Source organism: Rutidosis leptorrhynchoides, chromosome 11, assembly GCF_046630445.1.
Source record: "Rutidosis leptorrhynchoides isolate AG116_Rl617_1_P2 chromosome 11, CSIRO_AGI_Rlap_v1, whole genome shotgun sequence".
NCBI classification, from domain to species: domain Eukaryota; kingdom Viridiplantae; phylum Streptophyta; class Magnoliopsida; order Asterales; family Asteraceae; genus Rutidosis; species Rutidosis leptorrhynchoides.
In genome coordinates, this window is record NC_092343.1 from 336,839,652 (window position 1) to 336,853,453 (window position 13,802).

Here is a 13,802-nt window from a genome sequence, read left to right on the forward strand (position 1 = left end):
CGGAAGCTCTTAATATTCACCTGAGAATAAACATGCTTTAAACGTCAACAAAAATGTTGGTGAGTTATAGGTTTAACCTATATATATCAAATCGTAACAATAGACCACAAGATTTCATATTTCAATACACATCCCATACATAGAGATAAAAATCATTCATATGGTGAACACCTGGTAACCGACATTAACAAGATGCATATATAAGAATATCCCCATCATTCCGGGACACCCTTCGGATATGATATAAATTTCAAAGTACTAAAGCATCCGGTACTTTGGATGGGGTTTGTTAGACCCAATAGATCTATCTTTAGGATTCGCGTCAATTAGGGTGTCTGTTCCCTAATTCTTAGATTACCAGACTTAATAAAAAGGGGCATATTCGATTTCGATAATTCAACCATAGAATGTAGTTTCACGTACTTGTGTCTATTTTGTAAATCATTTATAAAACCTGCATGTATTCTCATTCCAAAAATATTAGATTTTAAAAGTGGGACTATAACTCACTTTCACAGATTTTTACTTCGTCGGGAAGTAAGACTTGGCCACTGGTTGATTCACGAACCTATAACAATATATACATATATATCAAAGTATGTTCAAAATATATTTACAACACTTTTAATATATTTTGATGTTTTAAGTTTATTAAGTCAGCTGTCCTCGTTAGTAACCTATAACTAGTTGTCCACAGTTAGATGTACAGAAATAAATCGATAAATATTATCTTGAATCAATCCACGACCCAGTGTATACGTATCTCAGTATTGATCACAACTCAAACTATATATATTTTGGAATCAACCTCAACCCTGTATAGCTAACTCCAACATTCACATATAGAGTGTCTATGGTTGTTCCGAAATATATATAGATGTGTCGACATGATAGGTCGAAACATTGTATACGTGTCTATGGTATCTCAAGATTACATAATATACAATACAAGTTGATTAAGTTATGGTTGGAATAGATTTGTTACCAATTTTCACGTAGCTAAAATGAGAAAAATTATCCAATCTTGTTTTACCCATAACTTCTTCATTTTAAATCCGTTTTGAGTGAATCAAATTGCTATGGTTTCATATTGAACTCTATTTTATGAATCTAAACAGAAAAGTATAGGTTTATAGTCGGAAAAATAAGTTACAAGTCGTTTTTATAAAGGTAGTCATTTCAGTCGAAAGAACGACGTCTAGATGACCATTTTAGAAAACATACTTCCACTTTGAGTTTAATCATAATTTTTGGATATAGTTTCATGTTCATAATAAAAATCATTTTCTCAGAATAACAACTTTAAAATCAAAGTTTATCATAGTTTTTAATTAACTAACCCAAAACAGCCCGCGGTGTTACTACGACGGCGTAAATCCGGTTTTACGGTGTTTTTCGTGTTTCCAGGTTTTAAATCATTAAGTTAGCATATCATATAGATATAGAACATGTGTTTAGTTGATTTTAAAAGTCAAGTTAGAAGGATTAACTTTTGTTTGCGAACAAGTTTAGAATTAACTAAACTATGTTCTAGTGATTACAAGTTTAAACCTTCGAATAAGATAGCTTTATATGTATGAATCGAATGATGTTATGAACATCATTACTACCTTAAGTTCCTTGGATAAACCTACTGGAAAAGAGAAAAATGGATCTAGCTTCAATGGATCCTTGGATGGCTCGAAGTTCTTGAAGCAGAATCATGACACGAAAACAAGTTCAAGTAAGATCATCACTTGAAATAAGATTATTATAGTTATAGAAATTGAACCAAAGTTTGAATATGATTATTACCTTGTATTAGAATGATAACCTACTGTAAGAAACAAAGATTTCTTGAGGTTGGATGATCACCTTACAAGATTGGAAGTGAGCTAGCAAACTTGAAAGTATTCTTGATTTTATGAAACTAGAACTTTTGGAATTTATGAAGAACACTTAGAACTTGAAGATAGAACTTGAGAGAGATCAATTAGATGAAGAAAATTGAAGAATGAAAGTGTTTGTAGGTGTTTTTGGTCGTTGGTGTATGGATTAGATATAAAGGATATGTAATTTTGTTTTCATGTAAATAAGTCATGAATGATTACTCATATTTTTGTAATTTTATGAGATATTTCATGCTAGTTGCCAAATGATGGTTCCCACATGTGTTAGGTGACTCACATGGGCTGCTAAGAGCTGATAATTGGAGTGTATATACCAATAGTACATACATCTAAAAGCTGTGTATTGTACGAGTACGAATACGGGTGCATACGAGTAGAATTGTTGATGAAACTGAACGAGGATGTAATTGTAAGCATTTTTGTTAAGTAGAAGTATTTTGATAAGTGTATTGAAGTCTTTCAAAAGTGTATAAATACATATTAAAAAACTACATGTATATACATTTTAACTGAGTCGTTAAGTCATCGTTAGTCGTTACATGTAAGTGTTGTTTTGAAACCTTTAGGTTAACGATCTTGTTAAATGTTGTTAACCCAATGTTTATAATATCAAATGAGATTTTAAATTATTATATTATCATGATATTATCATGTATGAATATCTCTTAATATGATATATATACATTAAATGTCTTTACAACGATAATCGTTACATATATGTCTCGTTTAAAAATCATTAAGTTAGTAGTCTTGTTTTTACATATGTAGTTCATTGTTAATATACTTAATGATATGTTTACTTATCATAGTATCATGTTAACTATATATATATATCCATATATATGTCATCATATAGTTTTTACAAGTTTTAACGTTCGTGAATCACCGGTCAACTTGGGTGGTCAATTGTCTATATGAAACATATTTCAATTAATCAAGTCTTAACAAGTTTGATTGCTTAACATGTTGGAAACATTTAATCATGTAAATATCAATCTCAATTAATATATATAAACATGGAAAAGTTCGGGTCACTACAGTACCTACCCGTTAAATAAATTTCATCCCGAAATTTTAAGCTGTTGAAGGTGTTGACGAATCTTCTGGAAATAGATGCGGGTATTTCTTCTTCATCTGATCTTCACGCTCCCAGGTGAACTCGGGTCCTCTACGAGCATTCCATCGAACCTTAACAATTGGTATCTTGTTTTGCTTAAGTCTTTTAACCTCACGATCCATTATTTCGACGGGTTCTTCGATGAATTGAAGTTTTTCGTTGATTTGGATTTCATCTAACGGAATAGTGAGATCTTCTTTAGCAAAACATTTCTTTAAATTCGAGACGTGGAAAGTGTTATGTACAGCCGCGAGTTGTTGAGGTAACTCTAGTCGGTAAGCTACTGGTCCGATACGATCAATAATCTTGAATGGTCCAATATACCTTGGATTTAATTTCCCTCGTTTACCAAATCGAACAACGCCTTTCCAAGGTGCAACTTTAAGCATGACCATCTCTCCAATTTCAAATTCTATATCTTTTCTTTTAATGTCAGCGTAGCTCTTTTGTCGACTTTGGGCGGTTTTCAACCGTTGTTGAATTTGGATGATCTTCTCGGTAGTTTCTTGTATAATCTCCAGACCCGTAATCTGTCTATCCCCCACTTCACTCCAATAAATCGGAGACCTGCACTTTCTACCATAAAGTGCTTCAAACGGCGCCATCTCAATGCTTGAATGGTAGCTGTTGTTGTAGGAAAATTCTGCTAACGGTAGATGTCGATCCCAACTGTTTCCGAAATCAATAACACATGCTCGTAGCATGTCTTCAAGGGTTTGTATCGTCCTTTCGCTCTGCCCATCAGTTTGTGGATGATAGGCAGTACTCATGTCTAGACGAGTTCCTAATGCTTGCTGTAATGTCTGCCAGAATCTTGAAATAAATCTGCCATCCCTATCAGAGATAATAGAGATTGGTATTCCATGTCTGGAGATGACTTCCTTCAAATACAGTCGTGCTAACTTCTCCATCTTGTCATCTTCTCTTATTGGCAAGAAGTGTGCTGATTTGGTGAGACGGTCAACTATTACCCAAATAGTATCAAAACCACTTGCAGCCCTTGGCAATTTAGTGATGAAATCCATGGTAATGTTTTCCCATTTCCATTCCGGGATTTCGGGTTGTTGAAGTAGACCTGATGGTTTCTGATGCTCAGCTTTGACCTTAGAACACGTCAAACATTCTCCTACGTATTTAGCAACATCGGCTTTCATACCCGGCCACCAAAAATGTTTCTTGAGATCCTTGTACATCTTCTCCGTTCCAGGATGTATTGAGTATCTGGTTTTATGAGCTTCTCTAAGTACCATTTCTCTCATATCTCCAAATTTTGGTACCCAAATCCTTTCAGCCCTATACCGGGTTCCGTCTTCCCGAATATTAAGATGCTTCTCCGATCCTTTGGGTATTTCATCCTTTAAATTTCCCTCTTTTAAAACTCCTTGTTGCGCCTCCTTTATTTGAGTAGTAATGTTATTATGAATCATTATATTCATAGATTTTACTCGAATGGGTTCTCTGTCCTTCCTGCTCAAGGCACCGGCTACCACATTTGCCTTCCCCGGGTGGTAACGAATCTCAAAGTCGTAATCATTCAATAATTCAATCCACCTACGCTGCCTCATATTCAGTTGTTTCTGATTAAATATGTGTTGAAGACTTTTGTGGTCGGTATATATAATACTTTTGACCCCATATAAGTAGTGCCTCCAAGTCTTTAATGCAAAAACAACCGCGCCTAATTCCAAATCATGCGTCGTATAATTTTGTTCGTGAATCTTCAATTGTCTAGACGCATAAGCAATCACCCTCGTTCGTTGCATTAATACACAACCGAGACCTTGCTTTGATGCATCACAATAAATCACAAAATCATCATTCCCTTCAGGCAATGACAATATAGGTGCCGTAGTTAGCTTTTTCTTCAATAACTGAAACGCTTTCTCTTGTTCATCATTCCATTCAAATTTCTTCCCTTTATGCGTTAATGCAGTCAAGGGTTTTGCTATTCTGGAAAAGTCTTGGATGAACCTTCTGTAGTAACCAGCTAGTCCTAAAAACTGGCGTATGTGTTTCGGAGTTTTCGGGGTTTCCCACTTTTCAACAGTTTCTATCTTTGCCGGATCCACCTTAATACCTTCTTTGTTCACTATGTGACCTAGGAATTGAACTTCTTCCAACCAAAATGCACACTTTGAAAACTTAGCGTACAATTCTTCCTTCCTCAATACTTCTAACACCTTTCTCAAATGTTCACCGTGTTCTTGGTCATTCTTTGAGTAAATAAGTATGTCATCAATGAAAACAATGACAAACTTGTCAAGGTATGGTCCACACACTCGGTTCATAAGGTCCATGAACACAGCTGGTGCATTAGTTAAACCAAACGGCATGACCATAAACTCGTAATGACCGTAACGTGTTCTGAAAGCAGTCTTTGGAATATCATCTTCTTTCACCCGCATTTGATGATACCCGGAACGTAAGTCAATCTTTGAATAAACAGACGAGCCTTGTAGTTGATCAAATAAGTCATCGATTCTCGGTAGTGGGTAGCGGTTCTTGATGGTAAGTTTGTTCAACTCTCGGTAGTCGATACACAACCTGAATGTACCATCTTTCTTCTTAACAAACAAAACAGGAGCTCCCCACGGTGATGTGCTTGGTCGAATGAAACCACGCTCTAAAAGTTCTTGTAATTGGCTTTGTAGTTCTTTCATCTCGCTGGGTGCGAGTCTGTAAGGAGCACGAGCTATTGGTGCAGCTCCTGGTACAAGATCTATTTGAAATTCAACGGATCGATGTGGGGGTAATCCCGGTAATTCTTTCGGAAATACATCAGGAAATTCTTTTGCGACGGGAACATCATTGATGCTCTTTTCTTCAGTTTGTACTTTCTCGACGTGTGCTAGAACAGCATAGCAACCTTTTCTTATTAGTTTTTGTGCCTTCAAATTACTAATAAGATGTAGTTTCGTGTTGCCCTTTTCTCCGTACACCATTAAGGGTTTTCCTTTTTCTCGTATAATGCGAATTGCATTTTTGTAACAAACGATCTCCGCTTTCACTTCTTTCAACCAGTCCATACCGATTATCACATCAAAACTCCCTAACTCTACTGGTATCAAATAAATCTTAAATGTTTCGCTAACCAGTTTAATTTCTCGATTCCGACATATATTATCTGCTGAAATTAATTTACCATTTGCTAATTCGAGTAAAAATTTACTATCCAAAGGCGTCAATGGACAACTTAATTTAGCATAAAAATCTCTACTCATATAGCTTCTATCCGCACCCGAATCAAATAAAACGTAAGCAGATTTATTGTCAATAAGAAACGTACCCGTAACAAGCTCCGGGTCTTCCTGTGCCTCTGCCGCATTAATATTGAAAACTCTTCCACGGCCTTGTCCATTCGTGTTCTCCTGGTTCGGGCAATTTCTAATAATGTGGCCCGGTTTTCCACATTTATAACAAACTACATTGGCATAACTTGCTCCGACACTACTTGCTCCGCCATTACTCGTTCCGACACCATTTGTTCCTTTTGTTCTATTAACCCCTGGTCCGTAGACCTCACACTTCGCCGCGCTATGACCATTTCTTTTACACTTGTTGCAAAATTTGGTGCAGAACCCCGAGTGATTCTTTTCACACCTTTGGCATAGCTGCTTCTGATTGTTGTTGTTGTTGCGGTTATTATTGTTGTTGGGATGATTGTTGTAGTTGCTGTTGTTGTTGTTGTTGTTGTTGTTGGGCCGTTTGTTGTAGTTGCGATTGATGTTGCGATTGTTGGGATAATTGTTGCGATTATTGTTGTAATTGCTGTTGTTGTTGTATTGGTGATTCTTATCACCGTTTTCCTCCCACTTTCTTTTGACTTGCTTCACATTGGCCTCTTCAGCAGTCTGTTCTTTAATTCTTTCTTCAATTTGGTTCACGAGTTTGTGAGCCATTCTACATGCCTGTTGTATGGAGGCGGGCTCGTGTGAACTTATATCTCTTCTTGGATTCTTTCCGGTAATCCTTTCACAAACGCGTCGATCTTCTCTTCCTCATCTTCGAATGCTCCCGGACACAATAGGCACAATTCTGTGAATCGTCTTTCGTACGTGGTAATATCAAATCCTTGGGTTCGTAACCCTCTAAGTTCTGTCTTGAGCTTATTGACCTCGGTTCTGGGACGGTACTTCTCGTTCATCAAGTGCTTGAATGCTGACCACGGTAGTGCGTACGCATCGTCTTGTCCCACTTGCTCTAGATAGGTATTCCACCATGTTAACGCAGAACCTGTGAAGGTATGCGTAGCGTACTTTACTTTGTCCTCTTCAGTACACTTACTTATGGCAAACACCGATTCGACCTTCTCGGTCCACCGTTTCAATCCGATCGGTCCTTCGGTTCCATCAAATTCCAAAGGTTTGCAGGCAGTGAATTCTTTGTAGGTGCATCCTACATGATTTCCTGTACTGCTAGATCCAAGGTTATTGTTGGTATGTAGCGCAGCCTGTACTGCGGCTATGTTTGAAGCTAGAAAAGTACGGAATTCCTCTTCATTCATATTCACGGTGTGTCGAGTAGTCGGTGCCATTTCCTTCAAAATAGTTAAATGGAACAAGTTAATCATACAGAATATTAAGAGTAGTTAATAGTATTTCGTAGCATAATATGAACTCATTTATAAAAGCTTTTTCTACATATTAGCGTTTTATAAGTTTAAATTCGGGTAGTACCTACCCGTTAAGTTCATACTTAGTAGCTAATATACAATTCAACTACTACAATTCTATATGAAAAACTGATTATAATAATATTTCGCGTTCAAACTTTTATACAATATTTTACAAACTTACAATACCGCTTATTTTACATAAAGCATGAAATATATCACACAATAACTTTGATACAAGATAGTTGTGAAGATAATTCTAGCTAGTACACAAGTCGTTCAGCAAAGGCAATAAAGACACGTAATTCATACGTCCAGAAACAAGTCATGCATTCTGGTTTTACTAGGACTACTTCCCATCCTTGGTCTTGTGCAACATAACCGTTATGGCCGTTGATAAGACAGCGTGTTGTAACGTCGTCAAAGGGACGAGGGTTACGTAATGTCCAACAGTCCCGTAATAATCTAAAAACCTCATTTCTTACCCCAATTACCGACTCCGTCACTTGTGGAAACGTTTTGTTTAATAGTGGTAGCCCGATGTTCTTGTTCTCACTTTGGTGAGAAGCGAACATTACTAATCCGTAAGCATAACATGCTTCTTTATGTTGCATGTTAGCCGCTTTTTCTAAATCACGAAGTCCAATATTCGGATATATTGAGTCAAAATAATTTCTTAACCCGTTGCGTAAAATAGCATTTGGGTTCCCCGCAATATATGTGTCAAAGTAAACACATCGTAACTTATGGGTTTCCCAATGTGATATCCCCCATCTTTCAAACGAAAGTCTCTTATAAACCAAGACATTCTTGGAACGTTCTTCGAATGTCTTACAAACTGATCTCGCCTTAAATAGTTGTGCCGAGGAATTCTGGCCGACTCTAGACAAGATTTCATCAATCATGTCTCCGGGTAGGTCTCTTAAAATATTGGGTTGTCTATCCATTTTGTGTTTTTAAACTGTAAAATAGACAAGAGTTAGATTCATAAAAAAAATACTTATTAATACAAGTAATTTTTACATATATCATAAAGCATACGAACACTATATTACATATATTACACCACACGAATACAACTATCTTATTCCGACTCGCTCGTTTCTTCTTCTTCGGTTTTGGTTCGTTTTGCCAAGTTTCTAGGGATATATGATGTTCCCCTAATATGAGCCGTCGTTGTCCACATTGGTTTAGAAAAACCTGGTGGTTTAGAGGTTCCCGGGTCATTGTTACAACTTAAGGACTTCGGGCGTTGACGATACATATAAAGTTCATCGGGGTTGGAATTAGATTTCTCTATTTTTATGCCCTTTCCCTTATTATTTTCTTTTGTCTTTTTAAATTCAGTTGGGGTAATTTCTATAACATCATCGGAATTCTCGTCGGAATCCGATTCATCGGAGAATTGGTAATCCTCCCAATATTTTGCTTCCTTGGCGGAAACACCATTGACCATAATTAACCTTGGTCGGTTGGTTGAGGATTTTCTTTTACTTAACCGTTTTATTATTTCCCCCACCGGTTCTATTTCTTCATCCGGTTCCGATTCTTCTTCCGATTCCGATTCTTCTTCCGGTTCCGACTCTTCTTTCGGTTCCTCTTTGGGAACTTGTGAATCAGTCCACGAATCATTCCAATTTACATTTGACTCTTCATTATTATTAGGTGAGTCAATGGGACTTGTTCTAGAGGTAGACATCTATCACATAATATCAAACGCGTTAAGAGATTAATATATCACATAATATTCACATGTTAAAAATATATAGTTTCCAACAAAATTTATTAAGCAATCATTTTTCAAGTAAACACGGTCGAAGTCCAGACTCACTAATGCATCCTAACAAACTCGATAAGACACACTAATGAAAAATTCTGGTTCTCTAAGACCAACGCTCGGATACCAACTGAAATGTCCCGTTCTTATTGATTAAAAACGTTCCATATTAATTGATTTCGTTGCGAGGTTTTGACCTCTATATGAGACGTTTTTCAAAGACTGCATTCATTTTTAAAACAAACCATAACCTTTATTTCATAAATAAAGGTTTAAAAAGCTTTACGTAGATTATCAAATAATGATAATCTAAAATATCCTGTTTACACACGACCATTACATAATGGTTTACAATACAAATATGTTACATCGAAATCAGTTTCTTGAATGCAGTTTTTACACAATATCATACAAACATGGACTCCAAATCTTGTCCTTATTTTAGTATGCAACAGCGGAAGCTCTTAATATTCACCTGAGAATAAACATGCTTTAAACGTCAACAAAAATGTTGGTGAGTTATAGGTTTAACCTATATATATCAAATCGTAACAATAGACCACAAGATTTCATATTTCAATACACATCCCATACATAGAGATAAAAATCATTCATATGGTGAACATCTGGTAACCGACATTAACAAGATGCATATATAAGAATATCCCCATCATTCCGGGACACCCTTCGGATATGATATAAATTTCGAAGTACTAAAGCATCCGGTACTTTGGATGGGGTTTGTTAGGCCCAATAGATCTATCTTTAGGATTCGCGTCAATTAGGGTGTCTGTTCCCTAATTCTTAGATTACCAGACTTAATAAAAAGGGGCATATTCGATTTCGATAATTCAACCATAGAATGTAGTTTCACGTACTTGTGTCTATTTTGTAAATCATTTATAAAACCTGCATGTATTCTCATCCCAAAAATATTAGATTTTAAAAGTGGGACTATAACTCACTTTCACAGATTTTTACTTCGTCGGGAAGTAAGACTTGGCCACTGGTTGATTCACGAACCTATAACAATATATACATATATATCAAAGTATGTTCAAAATATATTTACAACACTTTTAATATATTTTGATGTTTTAAGTTTATTAAGTCAGCTGTCCTCGTTAGTAACCTATAACTAGTTGTCCACAGTTAGATGTACAGAAATAAATTGATAAATATTATCTTGAATCAATCCACGACCCAGTGTATACGTATCTCAGTATTGATCACAACTCAAACTATATATATTTTGGAATCAACCTCAACCCTGTATAGCTAACTCCAACATTCACATATAGAGTGTCTATGGTTGTTCCGAAATATATATAGATGTGTCGACATGATAGGTCGAAACATTGTATACGTGTCTATGGTATCTCAAGATTACATAATATACAATACAAGTTGATTAAGTTATGGTTGGAATAGATTTGTTACCAATTTTCACGTAGCTAAAATGAGAAAAATTATCCAATCTTGTTTTACCCATAACTTCTTCATTTTAAATCCGTTTTGAGTGAATCAAATTGCTATGGTTTCATATTGAACTCTATTTTATGAATCTAAACAGAAAAGTATAGGTTTATAGTCGGAAAAATAAGTTACAAGTCGTTTTTCTAAAGGTAGTCATTTCAGTCGAAAGAACGACGTCTAGATGACCATTTTAGAAAACATACTTCCACTATGAGTTTAATCATAATTTTTGGATATAGTTTCATGTTCATAATAAAAATCATTTTCTCAGAATAACAACTTTAAAATCAAAGTTTATCATAGTTTTTAATTAACTAACCCAAAACAGCCCGCGGTGTTACTACGACGGCGTAAATCCGGTTTTACGGTGTTTTTCGTGTTTCCAGGTTTTAAATCATTAAGTTAGCATATCATATAGATATAGAACATGTGTTTAGTTGATTTTAAAAATCAAGTTAGAAGGATTAACTTTTGTTTGCGAACAAGTTTAGAATTAACTAAACTATGTTCTAGTGATTACAAGTTTAAACCTTCGAATAAGATAGCTTTATATGTATGAATCGAATGATGTTATGAACATCATTACTACCTTAAGTTCCTTGGATAAACCTACTGGAAAAGAGAAAAATGGATCTAGCTTCAATGGATCCTTGGATGGCTCGAAGTTCTTGAAGCAGAATCATGACACGAAAACAAGTTCAAGTAAGATCATCACTTGAAATAAGATTATTATAGTTATAGAAATTGAACCAAAGTTTGAATATGATTATTACCTTGTATTAGAATGATAACCTACTGTAAGAAACAAAGATTTCTTGAGGTTGGATGATCACCTTACAAGATTGGAAGTGAGCTAGCAAACTTGAAAGTATTCTTGATTTTATGAAACTAGAACTTTTGGAATTTATGAAGAACACTTAGAACTTGAAGATAGAACTTGAGAGAGATCAATTAGATGAAGAAAATTGAAGAATGAAAGTGTTTGTAGGTGTTTTTGGTCGTTGGTGTATGGATTAGATATAAAGGATATGTAATTTTGTTTTCATGTAAATAAGTCATGAATGATTACTCATATTTTTGTAATTTTATGAGATATTTCATGCTAGTTGCCAAATGATGGTTCCCACATGTGTTAGGTGACTCACATGGGCTGCTAAGAGCTGATCATTGGAGTGTATATACCAATAGTACATACATCTAAAAGCTGTGTATTGTACGAGTACGAATACGGGTGCATACGAGTAGAATTGTTGATGAAACTGAACGAGGATGTAATTGTAAGCATTTTTGTTAAGTAGAAGTATTTTGATAAGTGTATTGAAGTCTTTCAAAAGTGTATAAATACATATTAAAACACTACATGTATATACATTTTAACTGAGTCGTTAAGTCATCGTTAGTCGTTACATGTAAGTGTTGTTTTGAAACCTTTAGGTTAACGATCTTGTTAAATGTTGTTAACCCAATGTTTATAATATCAAATGAGATTTTAAATTATTATATTATCATGATATTATCATGTATGAATATCTCTTAATATGATATATATACATTAAATGTCTTTACAACGATAATCGTTACATATATGTCTCGTTTAAAAATTATTAAGTTAGTAGTCTTGTTTTTACATATGTAGTTCATTGTTAATATACTTAATGATATGTTTACTTATCATAGTATCATGTTAACTATATATATATATATCCATATATATGTCATCATATAGTTTTTACAAGTTTTAACGTTCGTGAATCACCGGTCAACTTGGGTGGTCAATTGTCTATATGAAACATATTTCAATTAATCAAGTCTTAACAAGTTTGATTGCTTAACATGTTGGAAACATTTAATCATGTAAATATCAATCTCAATTAATATATATAAACATGGAAAAGTTCGGGTCACTACACTCTGCACTAGTTTTCCCAATTTGTGTAAAATTGATTAATTAATTAATAATTATAATTAATTAAATTTAATTTGAGTGGATAGAGTATTGGGCCTTAGAATGACAATAGCAACATTCTTTATAGAGTGGGCTACGCTTTTTATATTAACAGTCCACTAAGAACCCATTATTCGTTAAATACAAGAAAAATTGAGGTTACGGAGGGTGCGTTTGTTTGCCTCTTAATGGAATGGTTCAGTGTTGAATGCCGAACCATTCCGCATTCAGTGTTGAATCATTCAGAAATGAAACATTCTCTTAACCATTAAGAGCCTAAATTTATACTAATTTTATCCTCAAATCCTATCCTAAACACTTAACTAACAAGTATTGAATATTTTATTCATGTTACACTTTGATAAGCTAATTTTACTTAGTTTATATCGTTCATTCTAAATGATTATCAAACAGCTTATTTTCATTCAGAACAAACTTTATTCAGAGGCTTTAAATCATTCAGATTCTGAACCATTCAGCGCTAAATCATTCAGTTTTATCAAACGCACCCGGAGTAATACACTTTTTCAATAAATTTATCGCAAAATACACTCAGGGCCTGTTTCTTTTTTACTCATTGAGATGATGTGACTGGGCTCCTTATTCGGTCACCACCCCTGACCGTTTACTTTCAACTTAATTCCAAATGGCAAGCTGAGTTGAAAGATTATTATTAAGTTAGAAAAGCTATGTCCTCCCCCATATAGCCAAAATAATCCCTTTTGTACCCTTTTCATTTATCTTTCTTCTCTCCCCTGTCAAACAATCATCCCCACATCAAAACACACCAAATTTAATCGACCCCCCAAAAAAATCCTCATTTGATAAAGGGAATAAAGTATTGACGATGATTACTAGCAAGTAAAGTTTGTTGAAATTAAAAGAAGATTCGAGCTGCGAAAATTCTTTAATCCAAATAAAAGAAGATTCGAAAGAAAAAATCGAAGACTTGATGACGAAATTAGGCTTCTGAAGGTTATATAAAT